This window comes from Callorhinus ursinus, unplaced genomic scaffold (assembly GCF_003265705.2).
Source record: "Callorhinus ursinus isolate GAN/ISIS: 27379988/994484 unplaced genomic scaffold, GSC_fseal_2.0 scaffold17, whole genome shotgun sequence".
Classification (NCBI taxonomy): domain Eukaryota; kingdom Metazoa; phylum Chordata; class Mammalia; order Carnivora; family Otariidae; genus Callorhinus; species Callorhinus ursinus.
In genome coordinates, this window is record NW_027397079.1 from 26,048,078 (window position 1) to 26,060,779 (window position 12,702).

Consider the following 12,702-nt stretch of genomic DNA (forward strand, 5'->3'; position numbering starts at 1 on the left):
GTCTGGCTCTCCCAGTTCATTATTTATGCCTGTGTCTCAGATTTTCACATCCTCACAGCCACCGGTGGCCCAGCAATATTGGCTGGAAAGAAGGGAGTGGGAAGAAGTGGGGGAAATGGGACATTACGGAGGAAGACCTGGCCAAGGGGCTTGAGGGCACACGGCAGTGGGGCCTATCTGTAGACGATGACAGGGGGACGGATAGGTTAAGAAGGAGTAAGAGGAGGAAAAAAGGCTCTGAGAGACAAGAGAACAGGGCAAAGAGAAGTGTGGCCCTGCCCTGGAAAAGGGAATTATGTGACATGATTCCAAGATCAAACTGCAGTGCTTGCTCTCAATTAAATTCGTTTATCTCTGCAGCACAGCGCTGCGCGGCAAAACAGAAGTCGGAGCTGGGTAGGAACAAGCAAATGAGCTCGCTGTGCAGGCTTCTGAGAGAGGCAAGAGGGGGCTTTGCTGCTGGCCTGCAGTTTTCTTAGGAGCCATGATGATTCTCTTTAAACAATAGATCCTCTGCTCCCCTCCATCAAATTCCTCACTCCTTAGATTGCGGATTCCAGTTAATTACATTGACAGTTTCAGCAGATCCTGTTGGAACTGTGGCCCTACTGACTTCTGCACATGGAAGGGGGGGCTGGGCAGGGTGCACCGCTGAGGAGACTCAGCTGACCAAGGAGGGGCCCTGAGGTGACAGCAGCAAACCCAGCAGTCCTGCACCCTGGCTGTACTGAGCCAAGACTCACCTGGGAGATTGGGGGTAAGGGGGAATGCCCACATCCGGGTTCCACCCCTCGAGGTTTAATTTAACTGGTCTGGGGTCAGATCCTTGCATCACTATTAGGAAAAGAAAATGAAGTGAGTTTACTGTGCCCCCAATATGGAGACCCCAGATTTAGCCCAAACTTTTCATTTTACCCAGAAGAAAACTGAGGCTCCCAGAGATACTGTTGCACGCCCCTATTTTGACAGCTAAGAAAGGCAAGGGTCTCTTGATCCCCCAGGCCAGAGCTCACTCTGCTAAGCTAGATGCCTCTCAGTATGAGTGCCTTCAGGCAGGACTTCTGACCCTTCCCATGAAGAGGGGACTGAGTGGTCACTCCCTAACATGGCCATTTGGAGCTTCACGCCCTCCAGGGAGGTTAACTCCAGCTTGCTGAACATTTTGCAATAGCCTGAAGAGAGGTCAGACATGTAAATCCCTCCTACAGGGCACCACACACACTGAGTGTCCCCCAGCCCACCACACAAGCACACACCCAGGCACACAGAGAGTCAGCATTGTTTCCCTTGTATTTGAGGGCAGGTGGCTTTGTTTCTGAAAGGTATTCGTGGCTGACGATAAAACAATGCGGAGTGAAAAAAGTGAATCAAGGGAGCCGTACTGCTGATATCCCATTCCAGAAGCATTCCCTTTGATCCTGGCTGGGGCAGGGCATTTCTTAGAAAGCTTCAGACTTCATACACATTTGACTGAACAAGGGGACCTGGGAATGGTAAAAGTGAACTCTAAAGTGGAGAAATCAGGCAAAGGGATGCACATCTTTCTTTATAGGAAACACCCAGATTACTGACAGTGTGTGGAATCTCAAATTCCACACTGTATAGCATTCTCTCTCTCTCTTTTTTTTTAAAGATTTCATTTATTTATTCATGAGAGACAGAGAGAGAGTGAGAGAGAGAGAGAGGCAGAGGGAGAAGCAGGCTCCCAAGGAGCAGGGAGCCCGATGTGGGACTCGATCCCAGGACTCTGGGATCATGACCTGAGCCGAAGGCAGACGCCCAACCATCTGAGCCACCCAGGCGCCCATAGCATTCTCTTTTTAATGTCAAACTTCAAATGGCTTTTCCTTTTCCTTTAAAAATATTTTTTTACAATATAAATAGAATAGCTTTGCAGCCTAATAAGACTCAGGACAATTATCCTGTGATAAATTATAAATAAGAGATTAATTTGATTTCATACAAGGCTGCATTCCATTCTGGAAGCTCTTTTGGTCACCTCTGAGGGCAAAAGGAAAAGATAACATGAAATAGCTTAGCATGGAAACAACATTCTTGAACATTTGTTTCATTCATGTTTAAATCCAACTGAGCAAGGTGTAGAATAATGTTTTTCACAACAGTGATATGGGGTAAACCCCCCAGAATGTTTCCAGGTACATCTTAAACCTTAGACCATGGAAGATGAAAACAGCCTCTCATAACACACCTGTCAGGTGGCAGTGTTCACTCCTGAGAGAAATACCTCCTCCAAATGATACAGCCGGAGGCTTAATTTACATACCATGGAATTCATATTCATGTGCGCCCCATTTAGGCTTCATTATGTTTACAAATCTTCTAACAAACGAGAAGTCAATAATCAGAAGAACGATAGATGCAGAAACAGATGAAAGATAGAGGACACCATGCATGACAATAAATACCGGCCCATGTATGCGGCATTATGGAGTCTCAGATAATGACCAGCATCACGTTAACCTATGGATGAAATTGGCAACTATTTACCTTAAAAAGGGACACCGGAATTTAAATTGCTTAAAAACAGACATCCCATAGGTGCATTATTGAGATTTTTATGGCTTCAGTGGGCAATTTCAATACCTTCTCCCAAAGTTTTCCAGGCAGAAATCCTTCCAAAATTCTACAAGAAAGGAGAGCTCATGACTGTAGACTCCGCAGGCCCTTGGACTCTGTGCAGAAGATGACCTATCACCTACAGGCCGAACAATAGTGTTGTACAAAGGTGTGCCATCTTGTCACATCACTGTGCATTTTATCATTATAATCACTATTATTTATACATTTGAAAGTTCTTTTAATTTTAAAAAAGGTATTCTATACTTGAGAGGCTAGGAACTATTGGCGTAAAATTTGGAGCTTCGGTGACCCATTTATTTGTGTTTTAGTGTATTCCCAAAACTGTGTTCTGAGGGAAGTCTTGGTTCTCTTCTGTTATGGATTTTTTTTTTTTCTTGGTGGATGGGGCACCTATTCAGATACCGTTCCTTGTTGTCCCTTAATTTTCGTAAGATATTGCCAAGCCCTATGGACCTTCATAAGCACGGTCAAGTTTCTGCATTTCAGTTTCTTACCCGCAAATCTAACCCTGCATGTTTTCTACCTGTTGTCGTTCATTGGACCCTTCCTATGTGAAACACCAAGCTGACAGGGAGGAAGATGTCCACATCTGGCCAGTTACTCTACTTCATGATCTTTGACCTGGTGATTGCTGCAGCGGTGCGGACATAACCTACATTGGCCCACTTTAGGCTTTGTCTATGAATTCTCTAAATTTGAAGTGGAGAATAGCTTTTCTCTTTCTTCTTGCCTTGAGGGCTCTGAAGTGCCTAGAACTGGTGCCTGGCACATATAAAGTGTCTCTTCCTATTCTTGTTAACAGGATGTGCCTTCAGAGCTGCCGATGACCGTGGCCCCTTTCCCATAAAGGAGCCTGAATGAATGGGGCAGATGCAAACAAAAGCTCAGATGAGAGGTGAAGAAAGAAGTCTGGTAGCATTCACGTGAAACCCCCCTTTCTATGGTCTGGGGTACTTCCCCTGTTCTTTGTTAATCTGAGTTGACATTCTGCCATTTGTAATGAGAAATTCCAACAATAAAAGTAACATGATGTTATTTGCCAAACACCTAGAAGTTAGGAATAGAAAAAGTAAATAAGGCAGGAGTCTGAGTTAGTAGAGTGGATGCCGGGACCAAGACAGAAAAGCCTGGGAGACAGGTTTTAGACATAATAGTAATAAACTTAATTTTTGGCACATTGAGTTTGAGGATCTTGGGATCTTGGGATTTTTTCCATGTGGAACTGCCTTTTAGGTGTTTGGAAACATGCATAGACAGTGAAGGGGAGAGTTTAGAGAGGGGAATGCAGATGAGAGTCAAGAGAACAGAGCTGGAGCTACAGCCCATGGCCCCAGTTGAGGTCAAGCCTGAGACTGGGAGGAGGCAGGAGGCATGGAGGAGAAACAGGCAACAGGAGTGATGTGCCCAGGGAGAGAAGGTCAAGGAGAGTCAGGATCTAGAACGTGAGAGAGGTGAACATTAACAACGCTCTCAAATGAGGCCAAGAGGCTGGGCTGGATGAGAGCCTAGAAGAGGCATCGCATTTTCCAAGTCGTTTGTTGGGACACCTGGAGAGAAAATTTCAGTGTAGCCTGAGCCAATCCCAGGCTGCATGGGGTTGACATGGACAGGAGCAATGACAGGACAGAAAGGTGAGGGCGGGAGGAGGGTGGGGGTTAATGAAAAGCAAGAAAGGTGTGATAATTCCATAGTTTCAGTGGAATCAGATCCTCTCTTTTTTTTAAATCTTCTTAAGAGTAATTGTGATATAAGCATATTTGCATATTGAAGAGAAGGCAAAGGGCAGAAAAAAATATGTCAGATCGGTAATGATTGAGGAAGGAAGCTAAAGAAGTGATAGAGGAGAAAGGAGGAGCCTCAGAGAGGAGAAAATATGTTTCCTTACATAAGGCCACAGGGTGAGGGAAAATGACCCTGGTGAGACTGGGAAAATTTAATGTAGGAAAGTGAACGCTAGCTGGAAGTCCACCAAATGCTGTTGATCTCAGCAAGACAGAGGACAAAGGCCTGCACTGCATGATGGATGCGTGAAAGAGCATCAGTGTGGACAGAATTTGGAATCATTCTGAGAAATTAATTGGATTTATTATAATAATTCTAGAGCAGCACTGAGATTAGAAAGAACAAATTGGCAGTGGATTCAGTCCATTGCTATGAGCAGCCCGAGATAAAGGATGGCAAAAACCAAAGCCGTGTGTGCCCACTCTAGCGGAAAATCAAGGAACAAGGACATCAAGGATGCCAGTGAGTCTTATTGAGCTAAGGGGACACATTCGTCTCATGTATTAGCTTGATATCAGGGACTTGTCTTACTGCGAAGACAGTGTAACACAGTATCTGGCACTTTAGGGATAAGCAATAAAGATTTATCTCATTGAATAAAAAGGCACTCTAACTTTTATGATGTACTCTTTCATCTAGTTTCAGCTCTGAAACACAGGAATCACTTTCTTTTCTTCCCTACATTTGTTCTGGCAGTTTGATTAAAAAGAACAAGATGTTTTTGGAATCATCCCTGTGGAGAGATAGGGTGGTGACGGCAGTGGGAAAAATGTGAAGTAGAAATTCAGGAAAAAGAAAAGAATGTATTTGCAGTAGCATTATGAGGAAGGAACTGGGGGCGTTTGGCATGCGCGCGTGCACGTGTGTGTGTGTGTGTGTGTGTGTGTGTGTGTGTGTGTGTGTGTGTTCTAGGCACAGTGCTGATGGTTTGAGATGAAGCAGTGCATGAGTCAAACAGAAGGGAGGATTTTTAAAGAGATAGATGGTAAACAAGCATCTCTGGGTACTATGTAGTGCGACCAACTGTCCCAGTTTGCTCAGGATGGACAGTGGACATGGGACTTACAGTGCTCAGATGGGAAAGTTCCAGAGAGATCAGGGTGATTGGTTATTCTAACCTGTGCAGAGAAACATGGACAAGTACATTTAATATCCATTTCTCCCTAAATAGAATTTAGGGAGTTTCAGAACTCCTGGAGACTTTGTGGAAGGTGGTACCCTAGGAAATCCTCTGAGAAGGAATATTTGATTTTTATCGGCAGATTAAAAATTGTTAACTCTACAAAGTATATACATTTCTAAATTGAGCTTCTTGGAAGATTTCCAAAACTTGCAAATAATTGATCTGAAGCTAAAACTGTAAAGCTAGCATTTATGATGACATCTTAGATATACTATTCTATTGCCCCATCTTTATTCTTTTATTTTTTTAAAAAGATTTTATTTATTTATTTGAGAGAGAGAGAGCATAAGCAGGGGTGGGGAGGGGCAGTGGGAGAGGGAGAAGCAGGCTTCCCACTGAGCAGGGAGCCGGATGAAGGGCTCAATCCCAGGGCCCTGGGATCATGACCTGAGGGGAAGGCAGACACTTAATGGACTGAGCCACCCAGGCGCCCCCTATTGCCCATCTTTAAACACAGTATTTTTATTAGAACCTGAAGGTGTTGGCCCTGAGTCTATTCACCAACTTTCTTGCAGTCCAGTCTACAGACTACTGGGGGAAATAACTGAATCTCTTTTCCTGCCCACCCTCTTCCAGCTAAGGAAATCGTGGTGAGGACCAACTATTGTCTCGAATGTTAAGTCTTCTACCAGATGAAACACTTGGGTGTTTCATAAGGCCAAACAAAACTTAAACCAGATAGGTTTTATTAGCCTACTTTGGTGCTTATCTGAACCAAAAGCTGAATAAAATGCATCAACATAACAAGCACTGTAGATGAAATCTGACAGAGAAGAGACACGTATATGATGGAAACATAATTGTCTTTAATTTAGAAAATCACAGTGGATTCCAAGAGAATAAATAGAGCCTCCTCCTGGATCTTCCTTAACACTAGTCAGTGAATTCAGGAACATGAACAATTCGATGGTAGTAGAGGTGGGTGAATGGGTAGGAGGATCAAGCGTACTCAGAACTTCTCTTGGGGATACGGAACCCACAGTGGACAATTGAGGAAGTAGTGGTGGGAAAAACAAACACGAAAACTCTGAGCAAAGGAAATGGTGGTGACTCCTAGCACTCTGAATTGATTCTCTCACACACTATCGCATTCACACAAATGGTATGAATGACTTACGGCTTCATTCAAAATTCTTGCTCCAAATCAGTGGGTCTCAAGCTTGGCTGCACATTGAAATTACCGGAGGAGTCTTTAAAGAGCTGGCCCCTGGGTCCAATCCCAGAGATTCTGATTTAATTGATCTGAGTTGTAGACTTGGCACCAGACTACTTCTGTACAGCTAAGATGGATAGCCACAGTGCTGTCAATCAGGAAATCAGGATAAATGGCCGAGGTCAGAGCTTCTCAAATTGTGTATGTCTAAGAATCACCTAGAAGGTTTGGTAAATAGTTTGCAGGAGCCCATCCTCAGACTTTTCTGATTCACTGGGTTCAAGATGGGGCTGAAGAATCTGCATCTAACAAGCTCCCAGGTACTGCTAGTTGGAGGACCACACTTGGAGGACCACTGGCCTGGGTGGATCCTATGTTATTATGTCCTGAGATAGCTAAGCCATTCAGCATTCCTTGCGTGCCCCCCAGAGCCAAGAAATAGAGCTCTGTGGATCTTCCTCGACATGTGCTTGGAGGGCACATCCCACATTAATATGCCCGGGTCCCTCAAGCCAACTGATGGGGCCCTAGCCTCTCTTTTTCCAACCTGGAAGTGTGAGGGCTTTATTCTTTACTGCTCTCGTCGATTTCTTGGAAATCATCTAATTGCCATCACGGGTGTCAGGTGCCCCAGTCCAACAAGCTGGGCCCGCAGTGCATTTGGAATCCTGCCCTGGATAAGGCCCATGACGCTCAGAAAGCCGGGTGGCCCAAGTCCTGCAGCCCACGGTTTCCGGCTTTGCTTTCCAGGTGGGTCTCAGTCACCCGCAGTCAACGGCTGGCTAGAAGCGGATTCGCCTCCTCTGACGCCGCAGCGTCATAACGACAGGAGCCGCTAACGTTACGTCACGACGCCTACGTCAGTCACCTCGCTTCCTCTCTTCACCTCGGCATCGTCGCCTCAGGGCATCTCAAGAAGAGGGGTGAGTACAGTACAAGAATTTGTTGTACAATTTTATTATTTGTTATTAATTTCTTACTGTGTCTAGTTTATAAATTGAACTTTTGTCTGGGTGTGTATGTATGGGGAAAAATCGTATCTAGAGGGTTTTTTTTTTTTAATTATGCCTGGTTTCAGGCATCCACTGGGGGTCTTGGGAAACCTCACCACGGTTTCCTTGGGATCCATCCCCCCGTGGATCGGGGGATTACTGTCACGGAATAAATCCTGCCTACATTGTGGGGCATTTACTGTGTCAAAACCTAAGGTGGCACTTCCCTCACATCATTTAATTTTAACACTTAGGTCCTCCTTGAAAGACGAGAACTATTACGCATGCCCATTTTATAGAGGTAACTGGGGCTCAGGCAGGGTCACTTGCCCAAACCTTAGCGGTTGAGGGAGACAGGGGAGTGGGGATGGGTGGCTGGCCTGGCTCCAAAGCCCATGTCTCCCCAGCATACCTTTCTGCCTCCCTCACCCCGGGTGGAAGCGTGTGGCGGGAGGAGCGCTGGCCCCGGACTACTGAATGCCTGGCTGGGAATTCCCAGCCGCAGCCGACTGGCCGGCAGCCTTGGACAGCTTGCTGGGTGCACCCTGCCTGCCACGGTCCGCGGCTCCTTATCTATGAAATGAGGGGGTTGGACCGGATCGCTAAGGTCCCTTCCCACTCGTACTTCTAAAAGTCTCTCTGCCGCTAGTGCAGCCGTGTTACACCCTCTCTCGGGACTCTGCCCTGACTGGGGATCACACCATGTGTGCAGCAGACCCGTTTCCAGGGAGAGCTCTTCCCAAAGGTCCAGGTGGAGTTACCGTGGCGCCACTCAGCCAGGGTAGCACGAGGTTGTGTCAACCTCTCTGAAAGCCCCTTGATGACAGTTTATACCCCAGGTGTAAAACGTCCATTTTCTGGTGACACCTGGTATTCATTTTTCTGGGACGGTACAGGATTGAAAGCTGGTCACCTAAAACCCAAGGGACAGGGGCACCTGGGTGGCTCAGTTGTTAAGCGTCTGCCTTCGGCTCAGGTCATGATCCCAGGGTCCTGGGGTTGAGCCCCGCATCAGGCTTCCTGCCCTTCTTCTCTCCCTCTCCCACTCCCCCTGCTTGCATTCGCTCTCTCGCTGTGTTCTCTCTGTCAAATAAAAAATTAAAAAACAAAAACAAAAATACCCAAGGGACAGGTGCCCAGAAATCAGGCACCCTCCAGTGCGTGGCCCCTCTGGCTGTCAGCCCTAGAACACCAGCCTCGGAGGTGTGCTCCCTGGAGGAGGCCAGCATGCCGGGCTCCGGTCTCTGTCACCCTTCTCCCAGGGCCAGCCAGGAGTGGTGTGGTGAAGGAGGTTATAGATTTATATTGTGATAGTTATCAATAGCGTGGGTTATTGCTACAAATGATACGCAGAATGAGGTACTACGTTCCCCCAAGAAAACGAACTTGGACCTGAAATTAGGGACCTTAAGCGGTAGTGGACCATTTAGTTCCAATGAGCCTCATTGCTCATCTGTAATGTGGGAGGAAGGGGTGAGGAGGGCCATCAGCTTTAGTCCTCTCTCAGCCTCTGTGAGGTTTTGAGAACAGATCAGAGGGCAAGCAGACGCCAATAGACAAAACACGGGGTGCCGAGGGGGTGGATGCCAGGAAACCTGCTTTCTAAGCAGTCAGGTAATATAAAGGTTCTCTGTTTTTGTTGTTGACTCTTTATTTACATATTTTTTTATTGTAGTAAAATACCCATAACATAAAATTGACCATCCAAACCGCTGTGACGTGAACAGGACAGTGGATTAAGTACATTCACATTGCTAGTAACCATCACCACCATCCAGCCACAGGACTCTTTTTATCTCTAAAGATATGTTAACAGTGTTTGCAGAGCACTAAAAATAGCGCCTCAAAAAGCAATAGTGTTTTGAGTTTATAAACCTCCTTTGTAGGAATTCAAGGCATTTCACAAACATTATCACGTCTGTCCTCACAATGACCTTATATAGAAGCAGCGGGAATAGGAGAGTGGGCAGATCAGAGAGAAAACGAAAAAGAGGGGGAAATGCAATTTTGCTCCATTTCACCATGATCCAAAGAGGCTCTGAATCACCCAGGGTCTCAGTTTTCAGGTAGCTGACAATCTTAGAACTCAGATCAAGTATCAGTTCAATTTTTAGTTTCCTGAGACTGTGATTATAGCGTTGACCAGAGAGGGAAGGATATATTTTTGAAGTTACAGGACAGTGTGGCATTGCCATCCCTTGTGAGAGGATTTTTCTTCACAGCACATTGCTGGGATAGGTGTGTCAGTCTGGGAGTGAGGACTGGGGGACAAGCATGCTTTGGCAGAAGCCCTGGGGGGTGCATTACTCTTTCAGGTTCTGTTGGTCTCTGAGCAGCTGCTAACAGTGAGCTTTGGGTAGTAAGGGCCGACTTGGTTATGAGACCAAAAGGGGAGCACTCACGTGTGCAAAAGTTTCCATGGTCTGGGAATTAAAGCTGCATGGCTTCAGGTTGTGTGTGCATGTGTGTGCATGCCTGTGTGTGTGTGTGTGTGTGAGTGAGCAAGAAAAAGAAAACGTGAACAAGCGCCAGATGTAAAAAGTATACAAGAGAAAGTATGGGATTTGTCCTGGCTGTGGATGCGGGATCAGATGGAGAAGTTACTAATCAAAATTAGTACCTCGCATTTATTTTTTTTTTCAGTTTGCTGATCCTTTTATTAAAAAAAAAATGATAGTCCCTGTTGGAGAAGGAAAAAGAAAAAAACTGTATTCATGTAAAGTTGTATTTCAGTTAGATTCAGGCTTTTGGTGACTGGAAAATTTCCAGTGAATTTCCAGGAACAAGAAAATGTCACTGTTCCAGGTGCAAACTTTAAATCTGTACAGTCCAGGAACAATCATGTGTAAACCATGATTAAAAGACAGAAACGAACCCAAGAAACAACCTGGCAATTAGAGCCAAACAAGAAGGATACTGTCATTTAGTCTGGAACATACTTTTTCAAAGTTTATAGGGAGAAGGAGTCTGCTTCTGAGTTCACAGAGTGTATAATTAATTGGTCTGGCGGTCTCCACTCAACCACTTATATATTGAATTGGTTTCTCACCGAAAGCACACAATAAATATTAGCTTTCTTATTGTGACTTTTGCAGTTGGCCACATTCTAGTGGATCAATGGGGAGGCCAAGAGTAGTTGTCTTCAGATATCCTTCTTTCCTTCACTACATTTATTCAGAATCTGCTTTGTACCAGGCACTGTGCTGGGAGCTGTGCATAGGGTTTCAGCCTGGGCCTTGGGTAAGTTTACAAACCAGCAGGGTGAGACAGACATGTAACTATATAGTTGCAACCAAGTGTCATTGGTGTTGTGAAAGAAGAGTGTGAAGAAGGGGTCAAAAGGTACAACTTTCCAGTTATAAAACAATTAAGTCCTGGGGATACAACATACAGCATGGTGACTACTGTTAATAATATGTATTGTGCATTTGAAAGTTGCTAAGAGAGTAGATCTTAAAAGGTCTCATTTCAAGAAAAAAATTTTCTACTTTGTATGGTAACAGATGTTAACTAGACGTATTGTGGTGGTCATTCTGTAATACATACAAATACTGAATCACATCTGTACACCTGAAACTAATATAATGTTATAGGTCAGTTGTATGAATAAAAAAAACAAAGAGTGTGCAGAAAGTACACAGATGGGATTGATTAGTTTGCATGCATGGTGTACAAGGAACAAGGGAGGGCTCTTGGAAGAGATAACATCTAAGTTGTGTGTGTGTGTGTGTGTTTGTGTGTGTGTTTTTAAATAAATCATAGTTGGGGGCACCTGGGTGGCTCAGTTGTTAGGTGTCTGCCTTCGGCTCGGGTCATGATCCCAGGGTCCTGGGTTTGAGCCCCGCATCGGGCTCCCTGCTGCACGGGAAGCCTGCTTCTCCCTCTCCCACTCCCCCTGCTTGTGTTTCCTCTCTCGCTATATCTCTGTCAAATAAATAAATAAAATCTTAAAAAAAAAATCATAGTTTTCAAGGCTGGAAGTGTTTGGGAGGACAGGTTAGAAGCACCAAAGGGAATGTAGAGCACCTGAAGTGAAGGTTCAGACTCCCTACATGATCTTTACAAGAGGATTATCGGACAGAATGGGGTTTGTACTGCTGGAAGGGAGCTGGCCACGAGCAGGCCTCAGATCCTCCGAAGGAAGGAGGAAAGTGAAATTAAGTAATGGAAAGAAGGAAAATGATAAAAAGAAAAAGTAAATGAGAAAAGTTGAATGGCAAAAGAGTAAAGACAAGTGGAAGGTTGAGAAAAAAGCCAATCTGAAACCCCAAATGAAGTACTACAAAGTGGTCAGAGTTGAGCCAGAAGATCAATAGACAGGACTTTCCAGTTTCAAGGTAGGGATGGTGTGGCCCGCATCCAGCCAAAAACCTAAACAGAACTAGAATAAGAGAGTACTACCTAGGTGGTACAGTCTCGAAAAGACCAGAAGCCATAATTTTCTTTTTGTCACATGCAACCTGGTCCCAATTACTGGTAGAGCTGCAACCCCATGAGGGAGGGCGCCCTGGATGGGCAGTAATGAGGGCCATCCTCTGCCCTGTGCCTGTAACCTCCCTCACCTTCTTCTCTGGGGATAGAGGAGAGGAGTGGGGACGGGGCCAAAAGTCCCAGGTGGCGGAAATGCTACTAGAATCTGGGTGCCGCCCAGAGACCAGTTGTCTGTGTTCATCTCTCCTTTATCAGGTCTGTCGTGGCTGACTTTGTCCTGGGACATAAAATCACAGAACCACAGAATTTTAGCGTAAGAAAAGAACATGAGTATCCCTTAATTTAATGGTTTTCAAACTGTTTTGATCATTTACCCAAAATAATAATAATAATTTCAGCATATAGCCTGAATTCATGTACACTTATTCATTTTTAAATGCTGTATTTATATTTCTATACTGGTATATTTATTTAGAAATATGTACAAAAATTATATTTAAAAATAAACAAATTTATAATATTTTCTTCCTATACCCTAATGGATTGTCTTTGTTCCCTCT

The 12,702-nt window shown here is 44.9% G+C and overlaps 1 long non-coding RNA gene across 2 annotated transcripts in view; it reads left to right on the forward strand.

The window, feature by feature from the left end:
- Positions 1-7,563: 7,563 nt before the first annotated feature.
- Positions 7,564-12,702, forward strand: part of LOC141374391 (uncharacterized) — a 90,776-nt gene continuing 85,637 nt past the window's right edge. Inside the window, exon 1 of one of the 2 annotated variants that reach the window (XR_012381219.1) lies at positions 7,564-7,642. This is a non-coding gene — a long non-coding RNA (uncharacterized lncRNA). The remainder of the gene's footprint in view (positions 7,643-12,702) is intronic. The other variant, XR_012381220.1, reaches the window with a different exon arrangement.